The following is a 19163-nucleotide window of genomic DNA, read 5'->3' on the forward strand; positions in this document are numbered from 1 at the left end:
CCTCAGGTATTTTCCAAATTCTCTTCCCTCTCAGCAATGGGGCAAAAACAAATTTCCTGATCATAAGATTTCCAAGTCTCGGTAGAATGAGATCCAGGGTCCTCTGATGATCTCCCCTAAAATTTCTCCCCTCTGGGTATATGGACCAAAATTCTTTTGGGGGTGCAGAAGGTGGAAGGTCTGGCTTCTGTAACTGCTTCTCTGCTAGACAGGTTGATCCATACAGCCAGCCAAGACAGAAAATATTGGGTTGTCAGAAAACTCATGACATATTTTTGTACACTTTTCTCTGCAAAAATATGTTGTGACTTCTCTGACAACCCATTATTTCTATCACCCCCAAATTTTGCCTTATGTCCCTTCATCCTCAATCCCTAAATATCCAAACTCCGAGCAACACCTTCTATGAGACTATATCTGATTTCTCCTCTCTAGAATTTCATGCAAACAAAGTCATACCCTCTTGATTGTGATGTCCTCTACTCAAACTAATGTTTTAGAGAGTCATGCACAATTTTGTATGTATCAGTAGCTATATCTTTCCTTCACTGCTGGATGGTATTCCATTGCATGGACAAGCCAGAATTTGTTTTTCCCATCCAGGTACTAACCAGATCCATGCCTGCTTACTTCCTGAGGTAAGAGGAGATTGGGTGTGTCCAGAGTGGTCTACCCATAGATAGAAAAAAATATTTTCCATTCATATCTTGAGTGTCACCATTTGTGCTGTTTCCATCTTGGCACAATCATTAGTAAATTGACTTTGTGTAGACACATACTTTCACTTTCTTGAGCAAGTACCTAGTATAATTAGACTCATTTAATGTCTAGCTAACACGACACAGTGTGGGGTTGCTTTCCACAGTGGGTTGAGCCATTTTCAACTCCTTCACATCTTACATGTGTGAGTCCAGTGGGTCTCCATTTTCACCAACAATTAGTACAGATTTTTTATCTTAAAATACAGTTGTTTAGGGGAGTCGGGCAGTAGCGCAGTGGGTTAAGCGCATGTGGCGCAAGGCGCAAGGACCAGTGTAAGGATCCCAGTTCGAGCCCTGGCTCCCCACCTGCAGAGGAGTCACTTCACAGGCGGTGAAGCAGGTCTGCAGTTGTCTTTCTCTCCCCCCCATCTTCCCCTCCTCTCTCCATTTCTCTCTGTCCTATCCAATAACAACTATAACAATAAAACAAGGGCAACATAAAGGGAATAAAAAAAATACAGTTGTTTAATTTAAGAACTGAGAGTTTTTCATGCATTGCTCTAGAATTGATTTTCTAACTTAATTCTGCTTTGATGAGGAAGTAGACTAAGTTCCAAGTAAATAGTTTAAGCTAATTAAGACTTGATCATAGACCAGTTTATAGCTTTTCTTGGTGACCTCACAAAATGGCCAAAATCATGCTTTCTTCCCATTTTGTGTAGAGATCGCCACAATGTCAAGACAATTGGCTAAAAGTTCAAACCTTTTTCGTCCTTTTAATTTCCTATGTCAATTGCTGAAATCTTCAAGTATGTCAGATTCAATTTATTTCTCAGTTATCAGTTTTACAGCATGTACTTATTTGCTTGTGGAGTGAGCACCTCACCCAAATAAAATTTCAACACTCTAGGCAGCTTTCTTTCTTTGAGATAGAAACCATGAGAGATACCACAGCACCAGAGCTCCCTTCAGAACCGCAGCACTTTCCGTGTGGGGCTGGGGCTTGAATGTGGGCTGTGTGTATAGGAATCAAACACTCCTCCCTTTCCAGGTGAGTTCTCTCTTCAGCCCACAGCATGTACACTGAAGATATGCTGAGATGCATTAGGTGCTTGTTGAGGTTGCGGTCTCTCACTAGATAGGAAAACCCACTTCTCATCATAAGCCATATTCTTAGCTGAGGAAAACACTGGGGGGGGGAGAGAATACTAACAGAGCCATCCCCACATTCTTTTGATTTGTTTGCCTTTTCATTCATTTTAATTTACTGCCAACTCAGCAGGAGATTTTATTTAATTGAATGTTCATTTAATTGGTTACTGTAGATATGCCTTTCTGACATTCTGTTTTGTGCTTTATTCTGTGCTTTATTCTGGGAGTCTTCTGTGGCTTTGATCTCCAGTTTGTTGATCTTTCCTTCTGTAGAATCTAATCTTTTGTTAGTAAGGTCCTAATTCACAGCTCAGCAAGATGCCATGTCCTAGAGACACCACCCTCTCAGTGCCAGGGACCAGAAAGCGCTCCTGAGAAAGTCAGTCGCAGGACACACAGCTCACTGTCTCCTCAGCATCAGAATCCATACAGCTGCTCTCCTGATTCATGTCTGGACACAGGCTCCTCCTGCATTTCACCCACTGAGGTAGTTTTCCTGCAGAATGGTGACTTCCCTCTCACTGCCTCTTTCCTGACTCAATGTAAAAGTCTTACCATATAAAATTTACAGAGGAGTTAAATTATAAAAGACTTGTATAAGTAATTGAGACTAGTTTTTATATTTCTGAGTCATTGCTTTCCAATAATGTGTTAAGAGAATAATAACTAATTCATGGAAATTTTTAAAATGAGAGGTCCCTAACTTAAATTGGTATTAAATAGTCAGAAGACAAATTGCATGCACATAATTTGAGGAAGAAAAAGCTTAAATTAAGTCAGAATATTTTCAGGATAGTTGTTACAGGACACACTATGAGTAATATCACATTATGTTTAATTTATCAAAAATTCTTATTTGTACATTAAAGAAGAGGTTCTTGCCTAGTTCCCCAATTAAAACATTAAAAGCAGGCATCAAAAATTTGTCCAATATTACTGGGCAAAGTGTGTATCATCCTTTCTAAGACTTGCATATGCAGCTGTGGAAAGGAGACTAAGAAGAGTGAAGTGGCATTTCACTGCTCAAGGGGACACAGCTTGTTTAATGTCAGAAGAGCTGCCTTCATCCCCAGGGCCATGGTTTCCCACTGCTCCTCCTCCCTCAAAGCCCCAGAGTGCACAGAAATGTTCTAGGCTGTGAAACCACCAATATAAATAGGCTGCAACCAAGTAACATGTAGAGTTATCTTTCAGTTATGATATTGCTCCATTACTTGTGTTTTTTTTTTTAATTTTTATGCTCTGTTACTTGTAAGTTACAATGAAACAAATGCTAGAGAAGATTCTACTGTATACCAACTTCCTCTACAGCTAAGTGCATCTTTTATACCCCCCTCCCCCACAGCATTCCAGGGTCAGTACAAGGGCAGACAGTGACTGCACATGTCCTTTGTATCATGATGCCAAGGACATTCTGAAGTCACATGTTCTGTCTGATCAGTGCTTAGTGCAGTGAGGCACTGAGGTCCAGTCTATGGAAACAGTCATCTTGGGAGTCCACAGAGAATGCAAAGAATCACATTCTTTATCAGAATCCTTAATCCTTAGGAAAGAGCGTATCCCCTCAAGTGGTTCCCCAAGGCTCTATATTTACAGTCTTGCCCAGCAAACCTTTCAGCAAATCATTCATTGGAGTGAGTTGTCTGTGTATGTGAACTGAGTCTTCAGCAAGCTTTTGTTAGATTAAATACTGACCTGAATGATGCTCAAACAATTTAGCCTTAGCCTTTGTGGAAGAAGCTTATCACACCCTTCACTGTTTCCTAGCCCTGCATTGACTCACCTGCTGGGAACTGAAGCTTGAATTCAGAGAAAGGAGAAGCAGAGCATGTGGGAGCAGACACAGATTTGAGCCACTGCAGTTCTGTTGGTGTCCTGCAGGCAAAGCTAGGGGGCTCTTTCTGTCTCTCTGTCTGGTCCAGCACAAACCCAAAGCCTGACTTTCATTGGACATCTTAGGGAACACACTTTCAGCCATATGAGCTATCAGGAAAGACTGAATATTTGATTCAGAGGCAATGATTTCCCAGTCATGCACTTGGGATATAAGCAGATATGTGGGGGTACAAGAAATCGGGTAAAGAACGCTCAGCATAGAGCCAGAGTGATGATCAGAAGTCTTCAGTCTGCTCCAAGTGTCTCTAGTCAGGGACTGCTTCGCTTCCAGTAAACCTGTCACCCCAGCCTTTCTGCACATCTGTCTGCCACCCCATCATCTCTTGTTCAATCAACTGATTGCTCCCCTTCGAAGCCCATGAGCAGTACAGCGGGTGGTGTAATGAACAACCCTGGCTCACCTCAGCTGCCTGATGTTAGGGCAAGGAAGGAGAAGGTAGGTAGCACAGCACACAGTTAAAAGGAGGGTGTGGTTGAGAGCTTCAGAGTATGGTCTATCCATATTTTATGATTCTGAGCACTGAAACAAGAATTACTTATTCATATCTATTTACTGATCTGTTTTAGACATTTTTCCACTTTTCTTGACTCCCTCTCATTACTGCACAATAAGTATGTCAGAGCAAACTGGGGTGTCAGAGTTCAGGCAGGAGTCCTAGTACTCTTGGGGAGGACCTGGGACATCTCTGTCCCCCACTCTGTGCACCACCAGCTAGTGAGGTGCTCTTCCCCAGAAACAGCCACATTCAAAGACCTGCTGAGCAACATAGAAACAATGGCTCCTCCTTGGGGAATCAGAAGAGAGAGCTATAACATGCAGCAAAGTCTATCACCTCTTTTCTCCCCAAGGTTCTCCCCCCACCCTGCCCTACACTCCCCTGCCACTGCACAGAGTCATCACTTCTCAACTCCAGTCCTTCTGCTCCACTAAACAAGGCATAAATCACCAATAAACTGGTCATTCCTTGGGCATCTCCCCCCCAGGACATCCTAGCAACAGCAAGCTCCATGAGCACTGCACTTGAACTTGAACACTGCCTACATGAAGCATTTCACCTAATTCTATTCCTGTAATGGTATCTTCTCTATAGAGTCATGACCTCCATTTCAAAATAAGTATCTTGGGCTTTGAAAAGACAAGAACTTGTTCAAGCTCACATGGCAAGAAGTTGAGTAGGGATGCACATCTTACTTTGTCTCTCTTGCTTCCTGTACCCACTCTGCTGGAGTTATGCCCCAGCCCCTCACTTGGCAGCCAGCACCCCTGCAGCCCTACTAAGAGGTGGTTTCCAAGTCTCCAAGAAGCATGTCTCTGAGGTGAAGCTCCCACCTCTCTACCTAGACGGTGTCCACACAAAATGTTCTGATAGTAAAATACCTACTTATTTTCAAACAAAAAACCCCACCCACTTTTAAAGTTCTCATATGACTTTGTTTAGACTGAAAGAGAAGTAGATCATTCCCGACTGTCTTCAAGAATTGCATTCATTTTCAGGTATTTAGGCAGAGGTTTGCTAGGCAGTACAGTGAGAACATAGATGGCTCTGACAGCTTCCAGTGGAAGAGACAGCAGTAAAGCCACCACACAGGTTGATAATGTACAGCAAGATGTGACGAGTCCCAGACAGAATAGAGGAGCTTTCAGAATGCATTAAGGGTCAGCTATCCCAGTGAGCACTTCCTCTTGACCTTCACACCCCCACCCTGGGCACTTGTGCCCTTCTCTGCCCCTATGCTCCTGCACTTTTGACCACAGGCTGTAGCTCTGATCAATAGGCACATTCTTTTGTCAAAGTGGGAGCTGAGGCAAAGACAAGAAGTGGTCATAAACCACATCCTGAGGGGAAAATATGGTATCCTGGTGACAACACCCACCTCCCTGGCCCTCAGCCTCTGGAGCCAGGTCTACTCTTCTTCTGCTCTATCTTCAAGCTTACTACAGGGAGTGCTACAGCGTGGGTCTCCCATCTGCCCTCAGGGATGCTGGCTCCTCTGACATCCTCCCGAGTGGAGCTTTCATGTGGTATTTATCACCTGCACAGTACCTTGTTCATAATAGTTATGAGACGGTATTGAAAGGAGAGTTGAGCTGACTTTGTTCCAGGTTCTTTAGCAGTGTTAGCTCTTCTAACATAACATTTAATGCTCTGTTTCTGAAAGATGGAAGGCTGCAGTTTTCCTTGTAGAGAAACCCAGAGCAGTGCACACAGGAGTGCAACCTAGAACTAGGTAACTGGACTAGATGACTGGAGAGCTCCCCAGCCATTGGGTGCAGACTGCCATGCCTGCATGGAGGTCCTGGCATGTAGGATGCATGTTCCACGTATAGCCTGAGTCACTGGGAAGTCACAGACTTAGGGAGAAGAGAGTTTATTCTCAGCTCTAGAATCACAGGGGCCACCCCAACCTCTGACATGCGGGTGAGCATTAAATTCTTCTGCCTCAGACTCAGAGCAAATGCATGTGCAGCTTGCTGGTTTTGAAGGGGCTGTCCTTGGCCTAGCAGCCACAGAATAAAACACTGATCTTTACCAAGCAGAATGATTTCACAGCCCACATCCTGAGTCTTAGTCTGTGACAAAGCACATCCCATCCACTCTCCTAGGCCCTCTACTTCCAAGAGCTGTGTCTGTATTCCTCTTTACTAAGAACTTCTGGGCTTTCATAGCAGCTTAAATTAAATTGGGGGAATATCAATTATGTGATACCTTCAGGAAAGTGATTCCAATTACAGGACCAATCTGTCAAGAAAAGTTAGGAGGCCAAAACGTTTTAATAGCAGAGTTCCAGTGAACAGAGGATGAATATCATAAGTAGAAGGCGAGTTTCATAATTAGCCTCGCCTTTAGCTAAGTCTCACAGAAACTGCTCAGGCTCTAACTGCAAGAGCTTGGATGCAGTGGGGGGCTGGGGGGCCCTCAACCTCTGACCATAGAGGGCTCCTGGAGGGCCTTTGAGGGTGGGGCAGGGAAGGCCCTGCTTGGCCTTTGCTGGGACCAGGCCAGAACAGCAGTCATTCTCCTGAGAGGCCCCACCACCTGAGCTCTCTAGCATGTCATGTCATCACCTGGATGCCTCCTTCTCTTCCTCTTCTTCTTTAATTATTTCAATTGTTACTTGAATTAATAAAGCCAATGACCCTGTCCTCCAAACCTTGGCTTCTAGGTGCCACATAGATACTAGCAGCAAAGCTAAACCCTTATTTTAAAGTAACTGTTCACTCTCTGAAACACACTTATCCTCCTGATATTTTATTCCTTATCTAGATGTAACCAAAGCCAACCTTCTAAAGCTAACTGAAGGAGTCTCTGGTCTAAAGAGGCCTTACCCCATGAACCATAAGACCTTACTTACATGTTGAACTTTGTCAAGTGTCATCAAGTCTGTCCACCTCAGACAGATGTCCTTCAGCAAAAACACAAAAATAAGAACAGAAAGTTCTCAGCAAAGCAGATCTGATTCAAATCAAGTGCCACGCTAATGGTTTATCTCTCATGTATAGTATATACATACTCTCATGGCATAAACACTGTTCCAAGAAAAACTGAAGGAACTTCTAGCTAATGATGCTGCCTGAGACCACTAGAAATAATTTGTTATCCATTCATTCTTCCCCCATTTACTGATACCAATATTGCTTTCATTATTTCTCAGTAAGGACATACCCAGACTAGCAGCCAGCTGGGGCAGGGGGTGAAGCCAAAAATACTGTTTTGGGGCCATGGCTAGCAAATGAATGAGGATGTGAGAACAGAAAGAGTGTGGATATCAGAACATCTGGATGTGAAACTGGGTCACAGAACTTGCCCCAATTCTTGGTAATAAGTGATGGTAATGTGGGAACACTCCGAGTCTGGGAGTCTCCTGAAAATGGAGAATAAAGATGGCACACAGGATTGCTCAGACAATGCAGAAGACCTGGCAGAGCAGATGAGGCTTACAGATAAAAAGGGGAGACCTAAACATAGTTGTCACTGCAATCAGCAGTACTGGAGGCATGGGTGAGTGCCAAGGGAGCTGAGCTGAAGGAGCAGGGAGGTGAGCTCCTCAGAGAGAGGTAAAGAGGGAAGAGAGGAAGACACCAGGGCAGGGGACTGTCCTGCATACTGCACATTTGAGGATCCACACTTTATACCCAATGCTGTGCTCATCATCACCAGAAATGCCAACAACCACTACTGGAACTTTAGGACAGGACACTGTGCCCCTGGAGCAGAGCTGCCTCAGGAGTACTCTTGAGGTGGGGAGCAGGAGGGACCCTGGCCCACAAGCTGGGGGTGATGATCTTAACTTCCCAGACTGCTGCTGAGAAGGACTGGTTTCTATGGAGATGGTGCCTATGAACCCAATCTGAATGCTAAGTGAGAATCTGTCACCCTTGAGGGATGGCTGGCATATGGGTGCTGGGCCAAGGGCCCCTGCCCTAGTCAGCTGCATGTCTTACTGTCTGCTGACAGACATGAGCAGGGAACAGCAGAACAGTTGTCCAGATAATAAATCTCAGGGAAACCATCAGTACATCCCTGCAGGAGTTACAATTAAGATCTTAGCTTCAGGTTAGAGGGTTGCGGAGGGGTCTCTAGGCCGTGGTCCAGGCTCCACACTCTGTTTGACCAGATGGGCTAGTCAAGCAGTAGGGAGGTCTAAGTGGCAGCACACACTGAGTAGTCTTTCTTTAAAAACAAACAAACCAGCAGTCATGGGTATTGCTGTGTCAAGAAATACCCCTCAGGTAGAGACAGGGCTCCTGGACTGTGCTGGGCTGCCCTGGGATCCCTATTTCCCTGGAAGTTTCCATGTGGACCCAGGAATCTGTGTCTTGGTTTGCATGTCTATCTTCTCTGAGGGACTCAGCTTTTGAACTCCTGTAGTCTGATATTTCACAATGATGATGTCAGCAACTTCCCGAACAGGAGGCTGGGGTTCAAGATTAAAGCCAGGACAAAAGGACACTGGTGTAAGACTAAGAGAGTGGGCAGTGCTGCAGAACTCACTGCAGTGCTACTGAGGAGTCAGAAGGACTCTTGCTGCCTGGCTTCCCAGGAGCCCTTCCTGACACGCATTGATCAGGCTTCTTCAGGCCCACTTTGGCACTGTATGTCAATGCACACACTCATAAACGGCTTTTCAGAGGCTGGGAGGTGGTGCACCTGATTGAGTGCACACATATCACCATGCACAAGGACCTGGGTTTAAGCCCCCAGCCCCCACCTGCAGGGGAAAAGTTAATTTCATTAGCGGTAAAACAGTGCTGCAGGTGTCTCTGTCTCTCTCCCTTTTTATCCCCTTTTTCTCTCAATTTCTCTCCATTATATCAAGTCAAATCAAATCAAATCAAATTTAAAAGACTCTCTTTAAAAAAGTTCTTCATTTGCTCAGGGAGCTGGCTCAGTTTTTAGAGCACCAGCTTGCATGCTGGAGGTCCCACAGGCCCCAGGCTCAATCCCCAGCACCACAGTATACCAGAATTGAGAAGAGCTCTGGCCTCTCTTTTCTCTCTCATTCAGTCTCTAATCAAAACAAACAAATAACCTTTCAATAAGCTCTTTGTTTAAACTGACCACAATAGATAGCTGTAGCCAGAAACTAGAACAGACATCCCCAAATCAACAACAAATGCACTGATATCCTGACCTTTCGGTGCTGAGCAGACCTGGCTCAATCAGCTCTCTGAGCTAGAGGAGCCTCTGCTCACCTGTGTTTTCAAGATGGCAGCCACTTGTCCACACCACAGAGCCTGAAGGTGAAGTCTTCAACCCTACATCTAGCCAGAGGCTGCAGGTGAAGCCTCCAGCCATCTGTCCACACACACAGAGCCTGCAGGTGAAATCTCCCAGTTCACAAACACAAGTGCAGTTGCAGGCCTGGCTCAGGAAAGAGCACCCTCCTCTTCTGCACCTGCTGCAAATGGAGAGCTATGCAAATGGAGTAGTCATATTGACCTGCCTTCATTTTGCTGCCTATGTGTGCTTATGAGGTCATTAACTGCCACAAAATCATTGCCAAATCCAAGACCATGAGGCTTCTTCCTGTGCTTTCTTCAGAGATGATCCATTTAGTTTAACCCATATTGAGCTAATTTTCACATATGCTGTAGGGGTGCAATGAGAAATCCAGCACTGCTATTATCCAAGACACCCTGGCTTGAATGGGCAAGTGTAAATTCCTGCACTTTGCTGAGCCACGATCTGGGTTAGAAGTAAGACAGCCAGTTTTGTGTAAGGATGTGGGCATGGGGCGGGGGGGTATATGCCTTTCCTTCCTACCTCCATCCCTGCAGCCCTGAAGACCACTGTCCCCTCCCACAAGGACCCAGTGTCTTTGGGCATTAACAGACTCCCTTGAACATGTACCAGGAAGGAACCTGTATCCCCTCCCTCTGCATCATCTGCAGGGAACTTGCTCTTGACCTCATGTCTGTCTCAGGTCAAGCTCCATGTGCATTTCAGTGAGGAGTTCAAATCCTTTCTGCCTCACTGTGCCTTCACTCATTGGTTCACATGCTTTTGTGTTCTGGCCACCAATACCTGTGGACACCAGGTATGCATGAGGCACCAGGCACAGGTCTTGGAGTAATACTATGGGAAAGGCCATAAAGAACTTACTACTTATTTGAAATTTAAAGCTCCAGTGATTGCTGAAATAATTCAAAATATATCCCTGAGAATGACAGTCACCCCACTGGATATGGGGTGCAAGCAGTATGGCTCCCCACAGAGGTTCTGTGTTCTGTTGTTTCTCCTGGGAGTGGCTTAGGTGTTTGCTGCCTATGTCCCTTAGTCATGTGAGTCTGGTTCTGTGGATCTGGAGGGGTAAGGCTCTTTCCCAATGCTCTTGGTACAGCCCCAGAAGTGGTCTAAGGGGTCCTCTGCATTTCCCAAGCAGTAGCCCTTAAGGAAACTGTCACCTCAAGGTAGCAGGCAGTGGTGCACCTGGTTAAGTGCACACATCATAGTACACAAGGACCAGGGTTCAAGCCCCTTCTCTGCACCTACAGGAGGAAAGCTTCACAAGTGGTGAAGCAGGACTGCAGGTGTCTATCTGTCTCCTTCTCTGTCTCCCCCTTTCCCTCTCAATTTCTCTATCTTAATGCAGTAACAAATAAATTAATTAAAAAGATTAGAGGACTGGGCAGTAGCACGCCAGGTTAAGTGCACATAGTGCAAAGTGCTGGCAGGGACCAGTGCAAGGATTCTGGTTCAAGGCCCAATCTCCCCACCTACAGGGAGTTCGTTTCACAAGCAAAGAAGCAGGTCTACAGGTTTCTATCTTTTTCTCCCCCTCTCTATCTTCCCCTCCTCTCTCAAATTCTCTCTGTTCTATCCAACAACAGCAGCAGCAGCAAAACAACAACAACAATGGAAAAAATATGGCTACTAGGAGCAGTGGATTCATAGTGCAGTCACTGAGCCCCACCAATAACCTTGGAAGCAAAAAAGAAAAAAGGAACTGTCACCTCGGAACAACTGGAACTTGAGTCAGATGACTCTCTTGTCCTGAAAGGAGCTGCACTTTCAGCTCCCATGCCTGCAGTCACCCCTGAAAGGCACAGGTCTATGAGGGGTTCTCAGAGACAGGACACTATCTAAAGTGGATCTACAGACAAACAGCCAAGCCCTGCGTTGTCTGACACTAGCAGACACTTTAGTGACACAAAGGCTTATATTCACAGGATGACAGGCCTCTGAAAGCTTTCTCAAGGCCTTTTGAAATCTCTCTCTAATGAGGAATTAAAGCTGAAAGAGTGATCATATCAGAGAGATTTCCCCCTACTTTCTCTGGACGGAGAAACAAAATCCCTGAATGCTCTTTTGTGACTAGACCAACTGAGTGTTCCTGGAGGAGTTTCTTTCTGAAGCCTTTAGAAAACTCTAACCAGGTGAGAACAGCCTGCAAAGCCAGTGATCCCCAGGGAGGCTCCAGGGGAAGATGTGCTCTGTGCCTGGGAGCACGGGACTCCTCTGAACCCCCACCAGGCATAGGGGCAGGAGGAAGAAAGCAGCACATGGTGGTGGTGGGGGCGCTAAGAACAGAGGACTCCCACCTCCCCAACACAGGGGTCCGGAGGCTGAGAACTTCTGGAAAAGCACCACAGGCCAATGTGGAAACATGACATCCGTCTCCCAACTCCTTTTCCCCAGTAGCTACACGAGGAGACCATTAGTGCACCTGTGGCACACACAGGCGAGTTCACTTAGTCTGGGCTCCTCTCTCTAAGTGCTGAAAAGCTAAGGAAAGTTAGTGACCAATACGAAACAGTATTCTGTGGCCCGGGAAGTGGCACAGTGGGTAAAACATTGAACTCTCAACCGTGAGGTCCTCAATCTGACATCGCATGTGCCAAAGTGATGTTCTGGCTCTCTCATTAATAAATAAATTAGTCTTCTTAAAACAGTGTACATATTAAAAGTGTCAGGATAATGTCACACATGTGGAAAACTTGCAAATCATTAGCTATTTCTTTTTCTGTTTCCAGGGTTCTCTCTGGTGCTTGATGCTGGCACTATGAATCCACTGCTCCTGTGCCTTTTTTTTTTTTTCATCTTATTGGATAGAACAGAGAGAAATTTAGAGAGAAGGAAGAGATGGAGAGAGAAAGAGAGACACCTGCAGACCTGCTTCACCACTTATGAAGCTTGCCCCTGAAGGTGAGGAGCTGGGTTCTCAAACCTGGATCCTTGTGTGGGTCATTTGGCTTAGTACTATGTGTGCTTATCTGAGTTCACCACCACCTGGCCCTGTTATTTCATTATCTTCATGGGATCTCAGGAAGACAGTTGGGGTAAGGTGACATCTGCTCTCTGAGCAGACAATGTGAGCCTAAAGTACAGACAGGTACAAACACCCCTGAACAGCACATGACAAAGCACTCAGAAGCCCTCCTCCAGCAAGGCCTGGCATTTTCCTCTAAAACTGGAAAGCATAAATGTGCTTTGGCACAGAGACCACAGTACAATCATTTGGCATTCGATGGGGTGTCCCTGACAGTCATTGCAGTGTGGATTCCAGTCACATCCCAGCAATTTTGCCATTGCCCTTGCTGTAAAGTCACCTTGCCAGATTCTGAATGCAGCTGCAATTATTTTTCAACATTACTTCTAAGCTGATTTTGTTTTCCATGTGCTTATTGATGAATTTTGCTGTTAAGCAGAGATATTTGTTCTGGGCTAGTTGCAAACCCAGGGAACCTGACAGGACAAGTGCTTCACACAGGCAGCCCTGATGGGCTGTGGGCACTGCTCACACCACATCTTGCATAATACCCACAAGCTCCATAGCAAAGCACAGCAAGCCCACAGCCCACCTGCAGAGTGACAGATGAAGGGGTCCCTGTCCATGCCTTCTCTATGCCCAGCTCATGAGGCTGGGGAGCCCTCACTACTGACCCAGAACAGAAACTATTCACGCTGACTGTGCCCTGGGCTTCTACCCTTCCCGAGCTGTGCTCTACCATCCAGGAAGACATGGGCTTGCTGCTCAGTCCTGGGGATACCTCAGAGAGAAGAGTACCCAGTGAATATCCACACTATTGGGCCACATGGCACAAGCTACCCAGGGTTGCATCCTTAGATAGTTAAGTTCTATATTTATCAATCTAATAGGATCCGGACATGCTGCACTTTTGGTCATCATTGGGGTATCGCCACCCTGGACCAATGTTGAGAGTGGGAGTGAGAGAGAATGAGAGAAAGAGATAGAGAGAGAGAAACACACAGACACACACACACACACACACACACACACACACATCAAAGCTTCTTTCAATGCAGCAGAGGCCAGCCTGAATCTAGGTTACACACACTGTAAACCAAGTGCACTATACAACTAAGCTATCTTGTTATATCTCATAGTCCATTTAAAACAAATATTTAAACTAGAGGGCAAGAAAATTACACAGCATGATCCGTGCATATGCTTCCCATACCTGAGACCCTGAGTTGGACACCCAGAACCATAGATAGCACCAGGAGAACTCCATGAATGGTAAAGCAGTTCTACGAGCTCTTTCTTCTAGCACGAAAAGAGATAGAGAACAGGAGTTGGACCAGGAAGGCTTCCTGTAGTGCCATGCATGTGCAAGAACAGGGATTCATTCTCCCTGGCCCACATTAAAAAAAAAAATTAAATGCCCATGGTTCAATATCTTTCCAAAAATCACTGCTGATGCTTTCATGTACTTAATTTCCACTGACTGGTTTGTTTTACAGCCTCATGTTTATACTGAATGTTTGTGAGAGAGCCTTAGTCACATCATACACACAATTTGAAGCAAGCCTTTGGCATTCCTTTAGTATGATTGGGTCAGATGTTCCATGTGTCTGGACAGAGAGGTGGGGAAACCCTAGGGAAACTCACACGGATTTTACTGGTGTTTAGTATCTTCATGGAATCCATTGTTTTCTGTTGCTAATTCTTTCTTCTCTTTCTCTTGCCCTTCCTTCCTTCCTTCTTTCCTTCCTTCCTTCCTTCCTTCCTTCCTTCCTCCCTTCCTTCCCTCATTCCTTCCTTTCATTCTTTCTCTTCCTCTCTCTCTTTTTTTGTTACAAGTGATAAACAAAGAGAAACAGAAAGGGAAAGAGAATCAGAGAAGGAGAGATGCCTGTAGTACTGTACACCACTCGTGAGCCTCCTGCCCTTTCACGAGGTGGGGACTAGAGGGTTGAACCCCGGTCCTCATGCATGGTAACTTGTATGTTCTAGCGGCTGAGCCATCACCTGGCACCCACACTGATTTTAGATTTTACTCTCTTTATAACTTTAGTCTTGTCATCTAAACAATGCAACATATTTTTACTCTGTCCCCCCATATTCTATAATGTCCCACACTCACATACACACTTTGATCTTTAAAAGAGGACACCACCTCCTTACACCAGATCTTCACCTTCTCAGAAGCCATGACTCTGCCCACCAGGGAAACCATCCACATGGCTGTCTCCACAGCAGAGGAGACCTCAGAGCCAACCAGCACATACACGGGATCTTTCTTTTATCTTCTTTTTTTTTCCAAAAAATATTTATTTTTTTATTTTCCCTTTTGTCGCCCTTGTTTTTTATTGTTGTTGTTGATGATGTCATCGTTGTTGGATAGGACAAAGAGAAATGGAGAGAGGATGAGAAGACAGAGAGGGGAGACAAAGAGAGACACCTGCAGACCTGCTTCATCCCCTGTGAAGCAACTCCCCTGTAGGTGGGGAGCCGAGGGCTTGAACTAGGATCTTTTATATTCTAAAAAAAGATTGTGGGGGGGGGTTGGATGGTAGCGCAGCGGGTTAAGCCCACGTGGCACAAAGCGCAAGGACCAGAGGAAGGATCCGGGTTCAAGCCCCTGGCTCTCCACCTGCAGGGGAGTTGCTTCACAGGTGGTGAAACAGGTCTGCAGGTGTCTGTTTTTCTCTCCTTCTCTGTATTCTCCTCCTCTCTCCATTTCTCTCTGACCTATCCAACAACATCAACAACAACAACAACTATAACAATAAAACAAGGGCAACAAAAAGGAATAAATAAATATTTAAAAAAGAAGATTACAGGGGGGGTTACCGTGGTTTGTTTTTTAAGGTGTTTATAGTTTGGGGAGATGTGAGACCATGCCTCTGAGCCTTGAAAATCAACCTTTCCATAATACAAGTCAATAAGGAAAAATTAAAAGGCTTATTTATTGTGACATTAAGGTTTCACCATGAGTGATTCTATCACTCTTCTGCCAAAATTTTTATTCTATTAAAACATTTAGAAAAAAAAAGTCAGGGCTGGGTGCTGGTACACCCAGTTGAGCATATATGTTACCATACACAAGGACCCAGGTTCAAGCCCCTGGTCCCCACCTATAGTGAGGAACCTTCACGAAGTGGTAAAGGTGGCCTGCAGGTCTCTCTCTCTCTTTCTCTCTCCCTCTCTATCTCCTTTCCCTCTTGATTTCACTCTGCCTCTATCTAATAAATAAAAAGAAAAAATCTATATGTTGAGAGGAGGAGAAGAGGAGAGGCATAACAGCACTGCCTCACCATTCCTGGGACTTCCCCTGGGGTTTGGTATTCTCATGTGGTGCCTGGGTTCAGACTTGGCCAAGCACTTCATTTACATGAACTGGCTCATACATGAGTTTGTCCCTGGGAGGGAGGGCAGGACTCCATTTAAAGAGAGACCCAATCCACAGAGCTACAGTGGCGTAGGGTCACTTGGGTTTTAAGGTGGAGATCCCAGTGAGGACAGCCCCCAGGACAGGGCTCAGAGAAAAGAGCAGCTGAGGAAGTCCATCATCCAAAGGAGCATCTCAGCTTGAGACAAGGTCCCCATGGCTGGGATGTCTGAGCACAGTTCTGTCTAATGAGGGCAATTAGGATGAGTTTAGGTGCTGTACTATTTATGATTGAGCAAGGTCAGGGTGATTAAGCCTCTTTCATTATTTATAAGTCTGTGTGTAATTGTTTCAGATTCTAGGTGTTTGTATGTTCTGACAGAACTCCTGGTGATGCTATTCTAGGTCCTCCTGATGCATGCATCTGTTTCCCCCCAATTCCAGTCATTAAGCCAAAAATACAGTCTGCTCTGACATTAATCAAAAGAGTGAGTGTGATCACTTTTGGCAAGCTGGAGCTTTTTGAAAAGAGCACAGGGAATGAAAAGCACAGTCACTTTTACTCTGTCCTTTACTTAAGGAAAAGACTTAAGAGCCATTTACATCATCCTCAGGACTGGAGTCTCATATGGCTCTCAGTGGCTACTGGCCATGAGAAATGGCTCCTGGATCAGCATCCACATTCCTGGATGAGTCCAGTGTGGAGTCAGCACTCACCCCTGAGCTCTGTGCAAACATGAGCAGCCCTCTCCCCAGATCTGCAGGACAGACATGTGCATGTTCATGGGGAGGGAGCCTAGAGCATCTGTTTCAGACACATGAAAATTCAATTAAAGGATCAGCTCTCAGAATTACCATGAGCAAGTATCAACAGAGGAAACCACAACCTAATTATATTACACATTTTAAAGTGAAGATAAAGGCTCCAAGCCAAGTCGGTCACACCAGTGGACTCATTTCCCAGAAAGCCAGCACACATTTTTTTACCTAAGCTGTCTCTGGAAGCAGGAAAGGCAAAAAAGAATCATCTTTTGTTTAGGCAAGATTTTATCAGATCCTTCCAAAATACAATTCAACCACAAAACTGAAAGACTGGAAGGCTGTGAAAACAGTAGGTAATGAAGAGGAGGAGGTTGAGTCACTAATCTCACAACCATGGATTTCTCTCCCACTGCCTGCCACTCTGACAGTAACAGAGAAGTATATGTGCTTGGGAGGGGACAGAAGGCAGGGGATGAGGGACAGGGGACAAGACCCCCTCCAACCTACAGCCACTCAGGCAGGGGGCAAAATGCCCCATAGCAGTTCAGAGCCTAGGGTGGCAGTAAGCCTAGTAAGGTACATGGCCTGGTCCCATGTGACTCCTGGTGACACCTGAGCATTTCACAGATGCTGCTACCCAAGAACACTGTAGGGAGTTGGGCAGTAACACAGCAGGTTAAGTGCAGGTGGCACAAAGCACAAGGACCAGAGTAAAGATCCTGGTTCAAGCCCCCAGCTCCCCACCTGCAGGGGAGTCGCTTCATAAGCAGTGAAGACGGTCTACAGTTATCTATCTTGCTCTTCCCTCTCTGTCTTCCTCTCCTCTCTCCATTTCTCTCTGTCCTATCTAACAAGGATGACATCAATAACTACAACAATAAAACAAGGGCAACAAAAGGGAATAATAATAAAATAAAAAGAATACTATATCCTCACCAGGTGGGTATGTGCCCACAAGCTCAAGGACTAAGGGGCCTAGAAGGAGGAGCCAGTCCTCTGCATCAATACAGGCATCACCACCCACCCTGCCTCCAGTTAGAGCAACGTGACCTGGAGAGGAGTAAAGGCCCCTTCCTGAAGACACTGGACACATGTGGGGAGACATATCTAAACCCACCAGAGACCCTTGAGCCTGGCTGGCTCCCAGGGAGGGTTCACTCTGAGCAGCTGGAGCTAGGATCAACCAGAAGGGATACCCACAACAGTATCTCAAGATGAAGGCCCACTGTAAAAAGTCATGTCCTTGGCACATTAAATGGGCCAACAAAAAGGTGCCCATATATACCCCAAAGGAGTCAAACTCACCCATCCAAAAATATCTGTGTTTACCTATGTTCATAGGAACACAATTTGTAATAGCCCAAACCTGGAAGCAACCCAGGTGTCCAACAACAAATGGGTGGCTGAGCAAGCTGTGGTCTGTATACACAATGGAAGTAGTAACTCAGCTATTAAAAATGATGAATCCACCTTCTTCATCTCATCTTAGATCGAGCATGAAGGAATCATGTGAAGTGAGATCAGCCAGAAAGAGAAGGATGAATATGGAATGATCTCATTCATAGACAGAAGTTGAGAAATAAGAAGAGAAGGGGAAACACAACATAGAGCTTGGACAGGTGTGGTGTCTTGCACCAAAGTAAAGGACTCTGGGAAAGGAAGGAGTGTTTGGGTCCTCAAACATGATGGTGGAAGAGGATGTGTGTGTGTTTGTGTGTGTGGGGGGAGTTTACAGTGTTATGTGGGAAACTAAGAAGTGTCACACATATAGACTCTACTATATTTTACTGTTGACTGTAAACCATTAATTCCCCCAGTAAAGAAAAAAAAAAAAAGGTGCCTGTTTCTGAAATGCTACCACAGCAGGCCAAACTCAAGCACTTCCTCATTCCTGTAACAGAATTTCCTGGAGGTCAACTAGCAAAAGCTTTCATTTCACTAAGAGGAAGCTGAGAGCCCCTGAGAGCTGATGGGACCAGGTAGGTATGGAAATGGGTTGAGGGCTGAGAGACACACTTCATGGAGATGCCGGGACTCCACAGCAAAGTCCGTTTAAAATAAGAGCCCACTGAAGATGCTTGGCTGCCACCTCCTGAGAACCAGTAGGCCGAACACCATCTTTTCCTTGAGATTAGAGAGATTAAAGAGGGGTTATTCTGGATCTGTGCAGCCAGAATGCTCCTGCAGCACTGCCTCTGTGGTGCAATGCCTGCCTGAATACAATAGGTAAAAAGACAGGACCATAAAGAAGACACTAGACTTCTGGCTGCCTGCATGAGCTACTTGTAGCTAGAAAACATCATAAGACATCCTCAGGTCCACACACACACCAAGTTTTTTCTGTAATTTCATATATAAAACACAAATAGAAAGATAAAAGTAAAGTGAGTACCCGCAGCTGCCAACCTGCCTGTGGGACAACTGAGGTCCCAGCCATCTCTCTGATAGACGTGTACACGGCCTTTTTGCTCCCAGGGGACATTTTTTTCCCTCCAGTGTTATTAACAGCACTATTAATCACTGCTCCTGGAGGCCATTTTATTGGATAGGAAAGAGAGCAATTGAGAGGAATC

Source organism: Erinaceus europaeus, chromosome 20 (assembly GCF_950295315.1).
Source record: "Erinaceus europaeus chromosome 20, mEriEur2.1, whole genome shotgun sequence".
NCBI lineage: Eukaryota > Metazoa > Chordata > Mammalia > Eulipotyphla > Erinaceidae > Erinaceus > Erinaceus europaeus.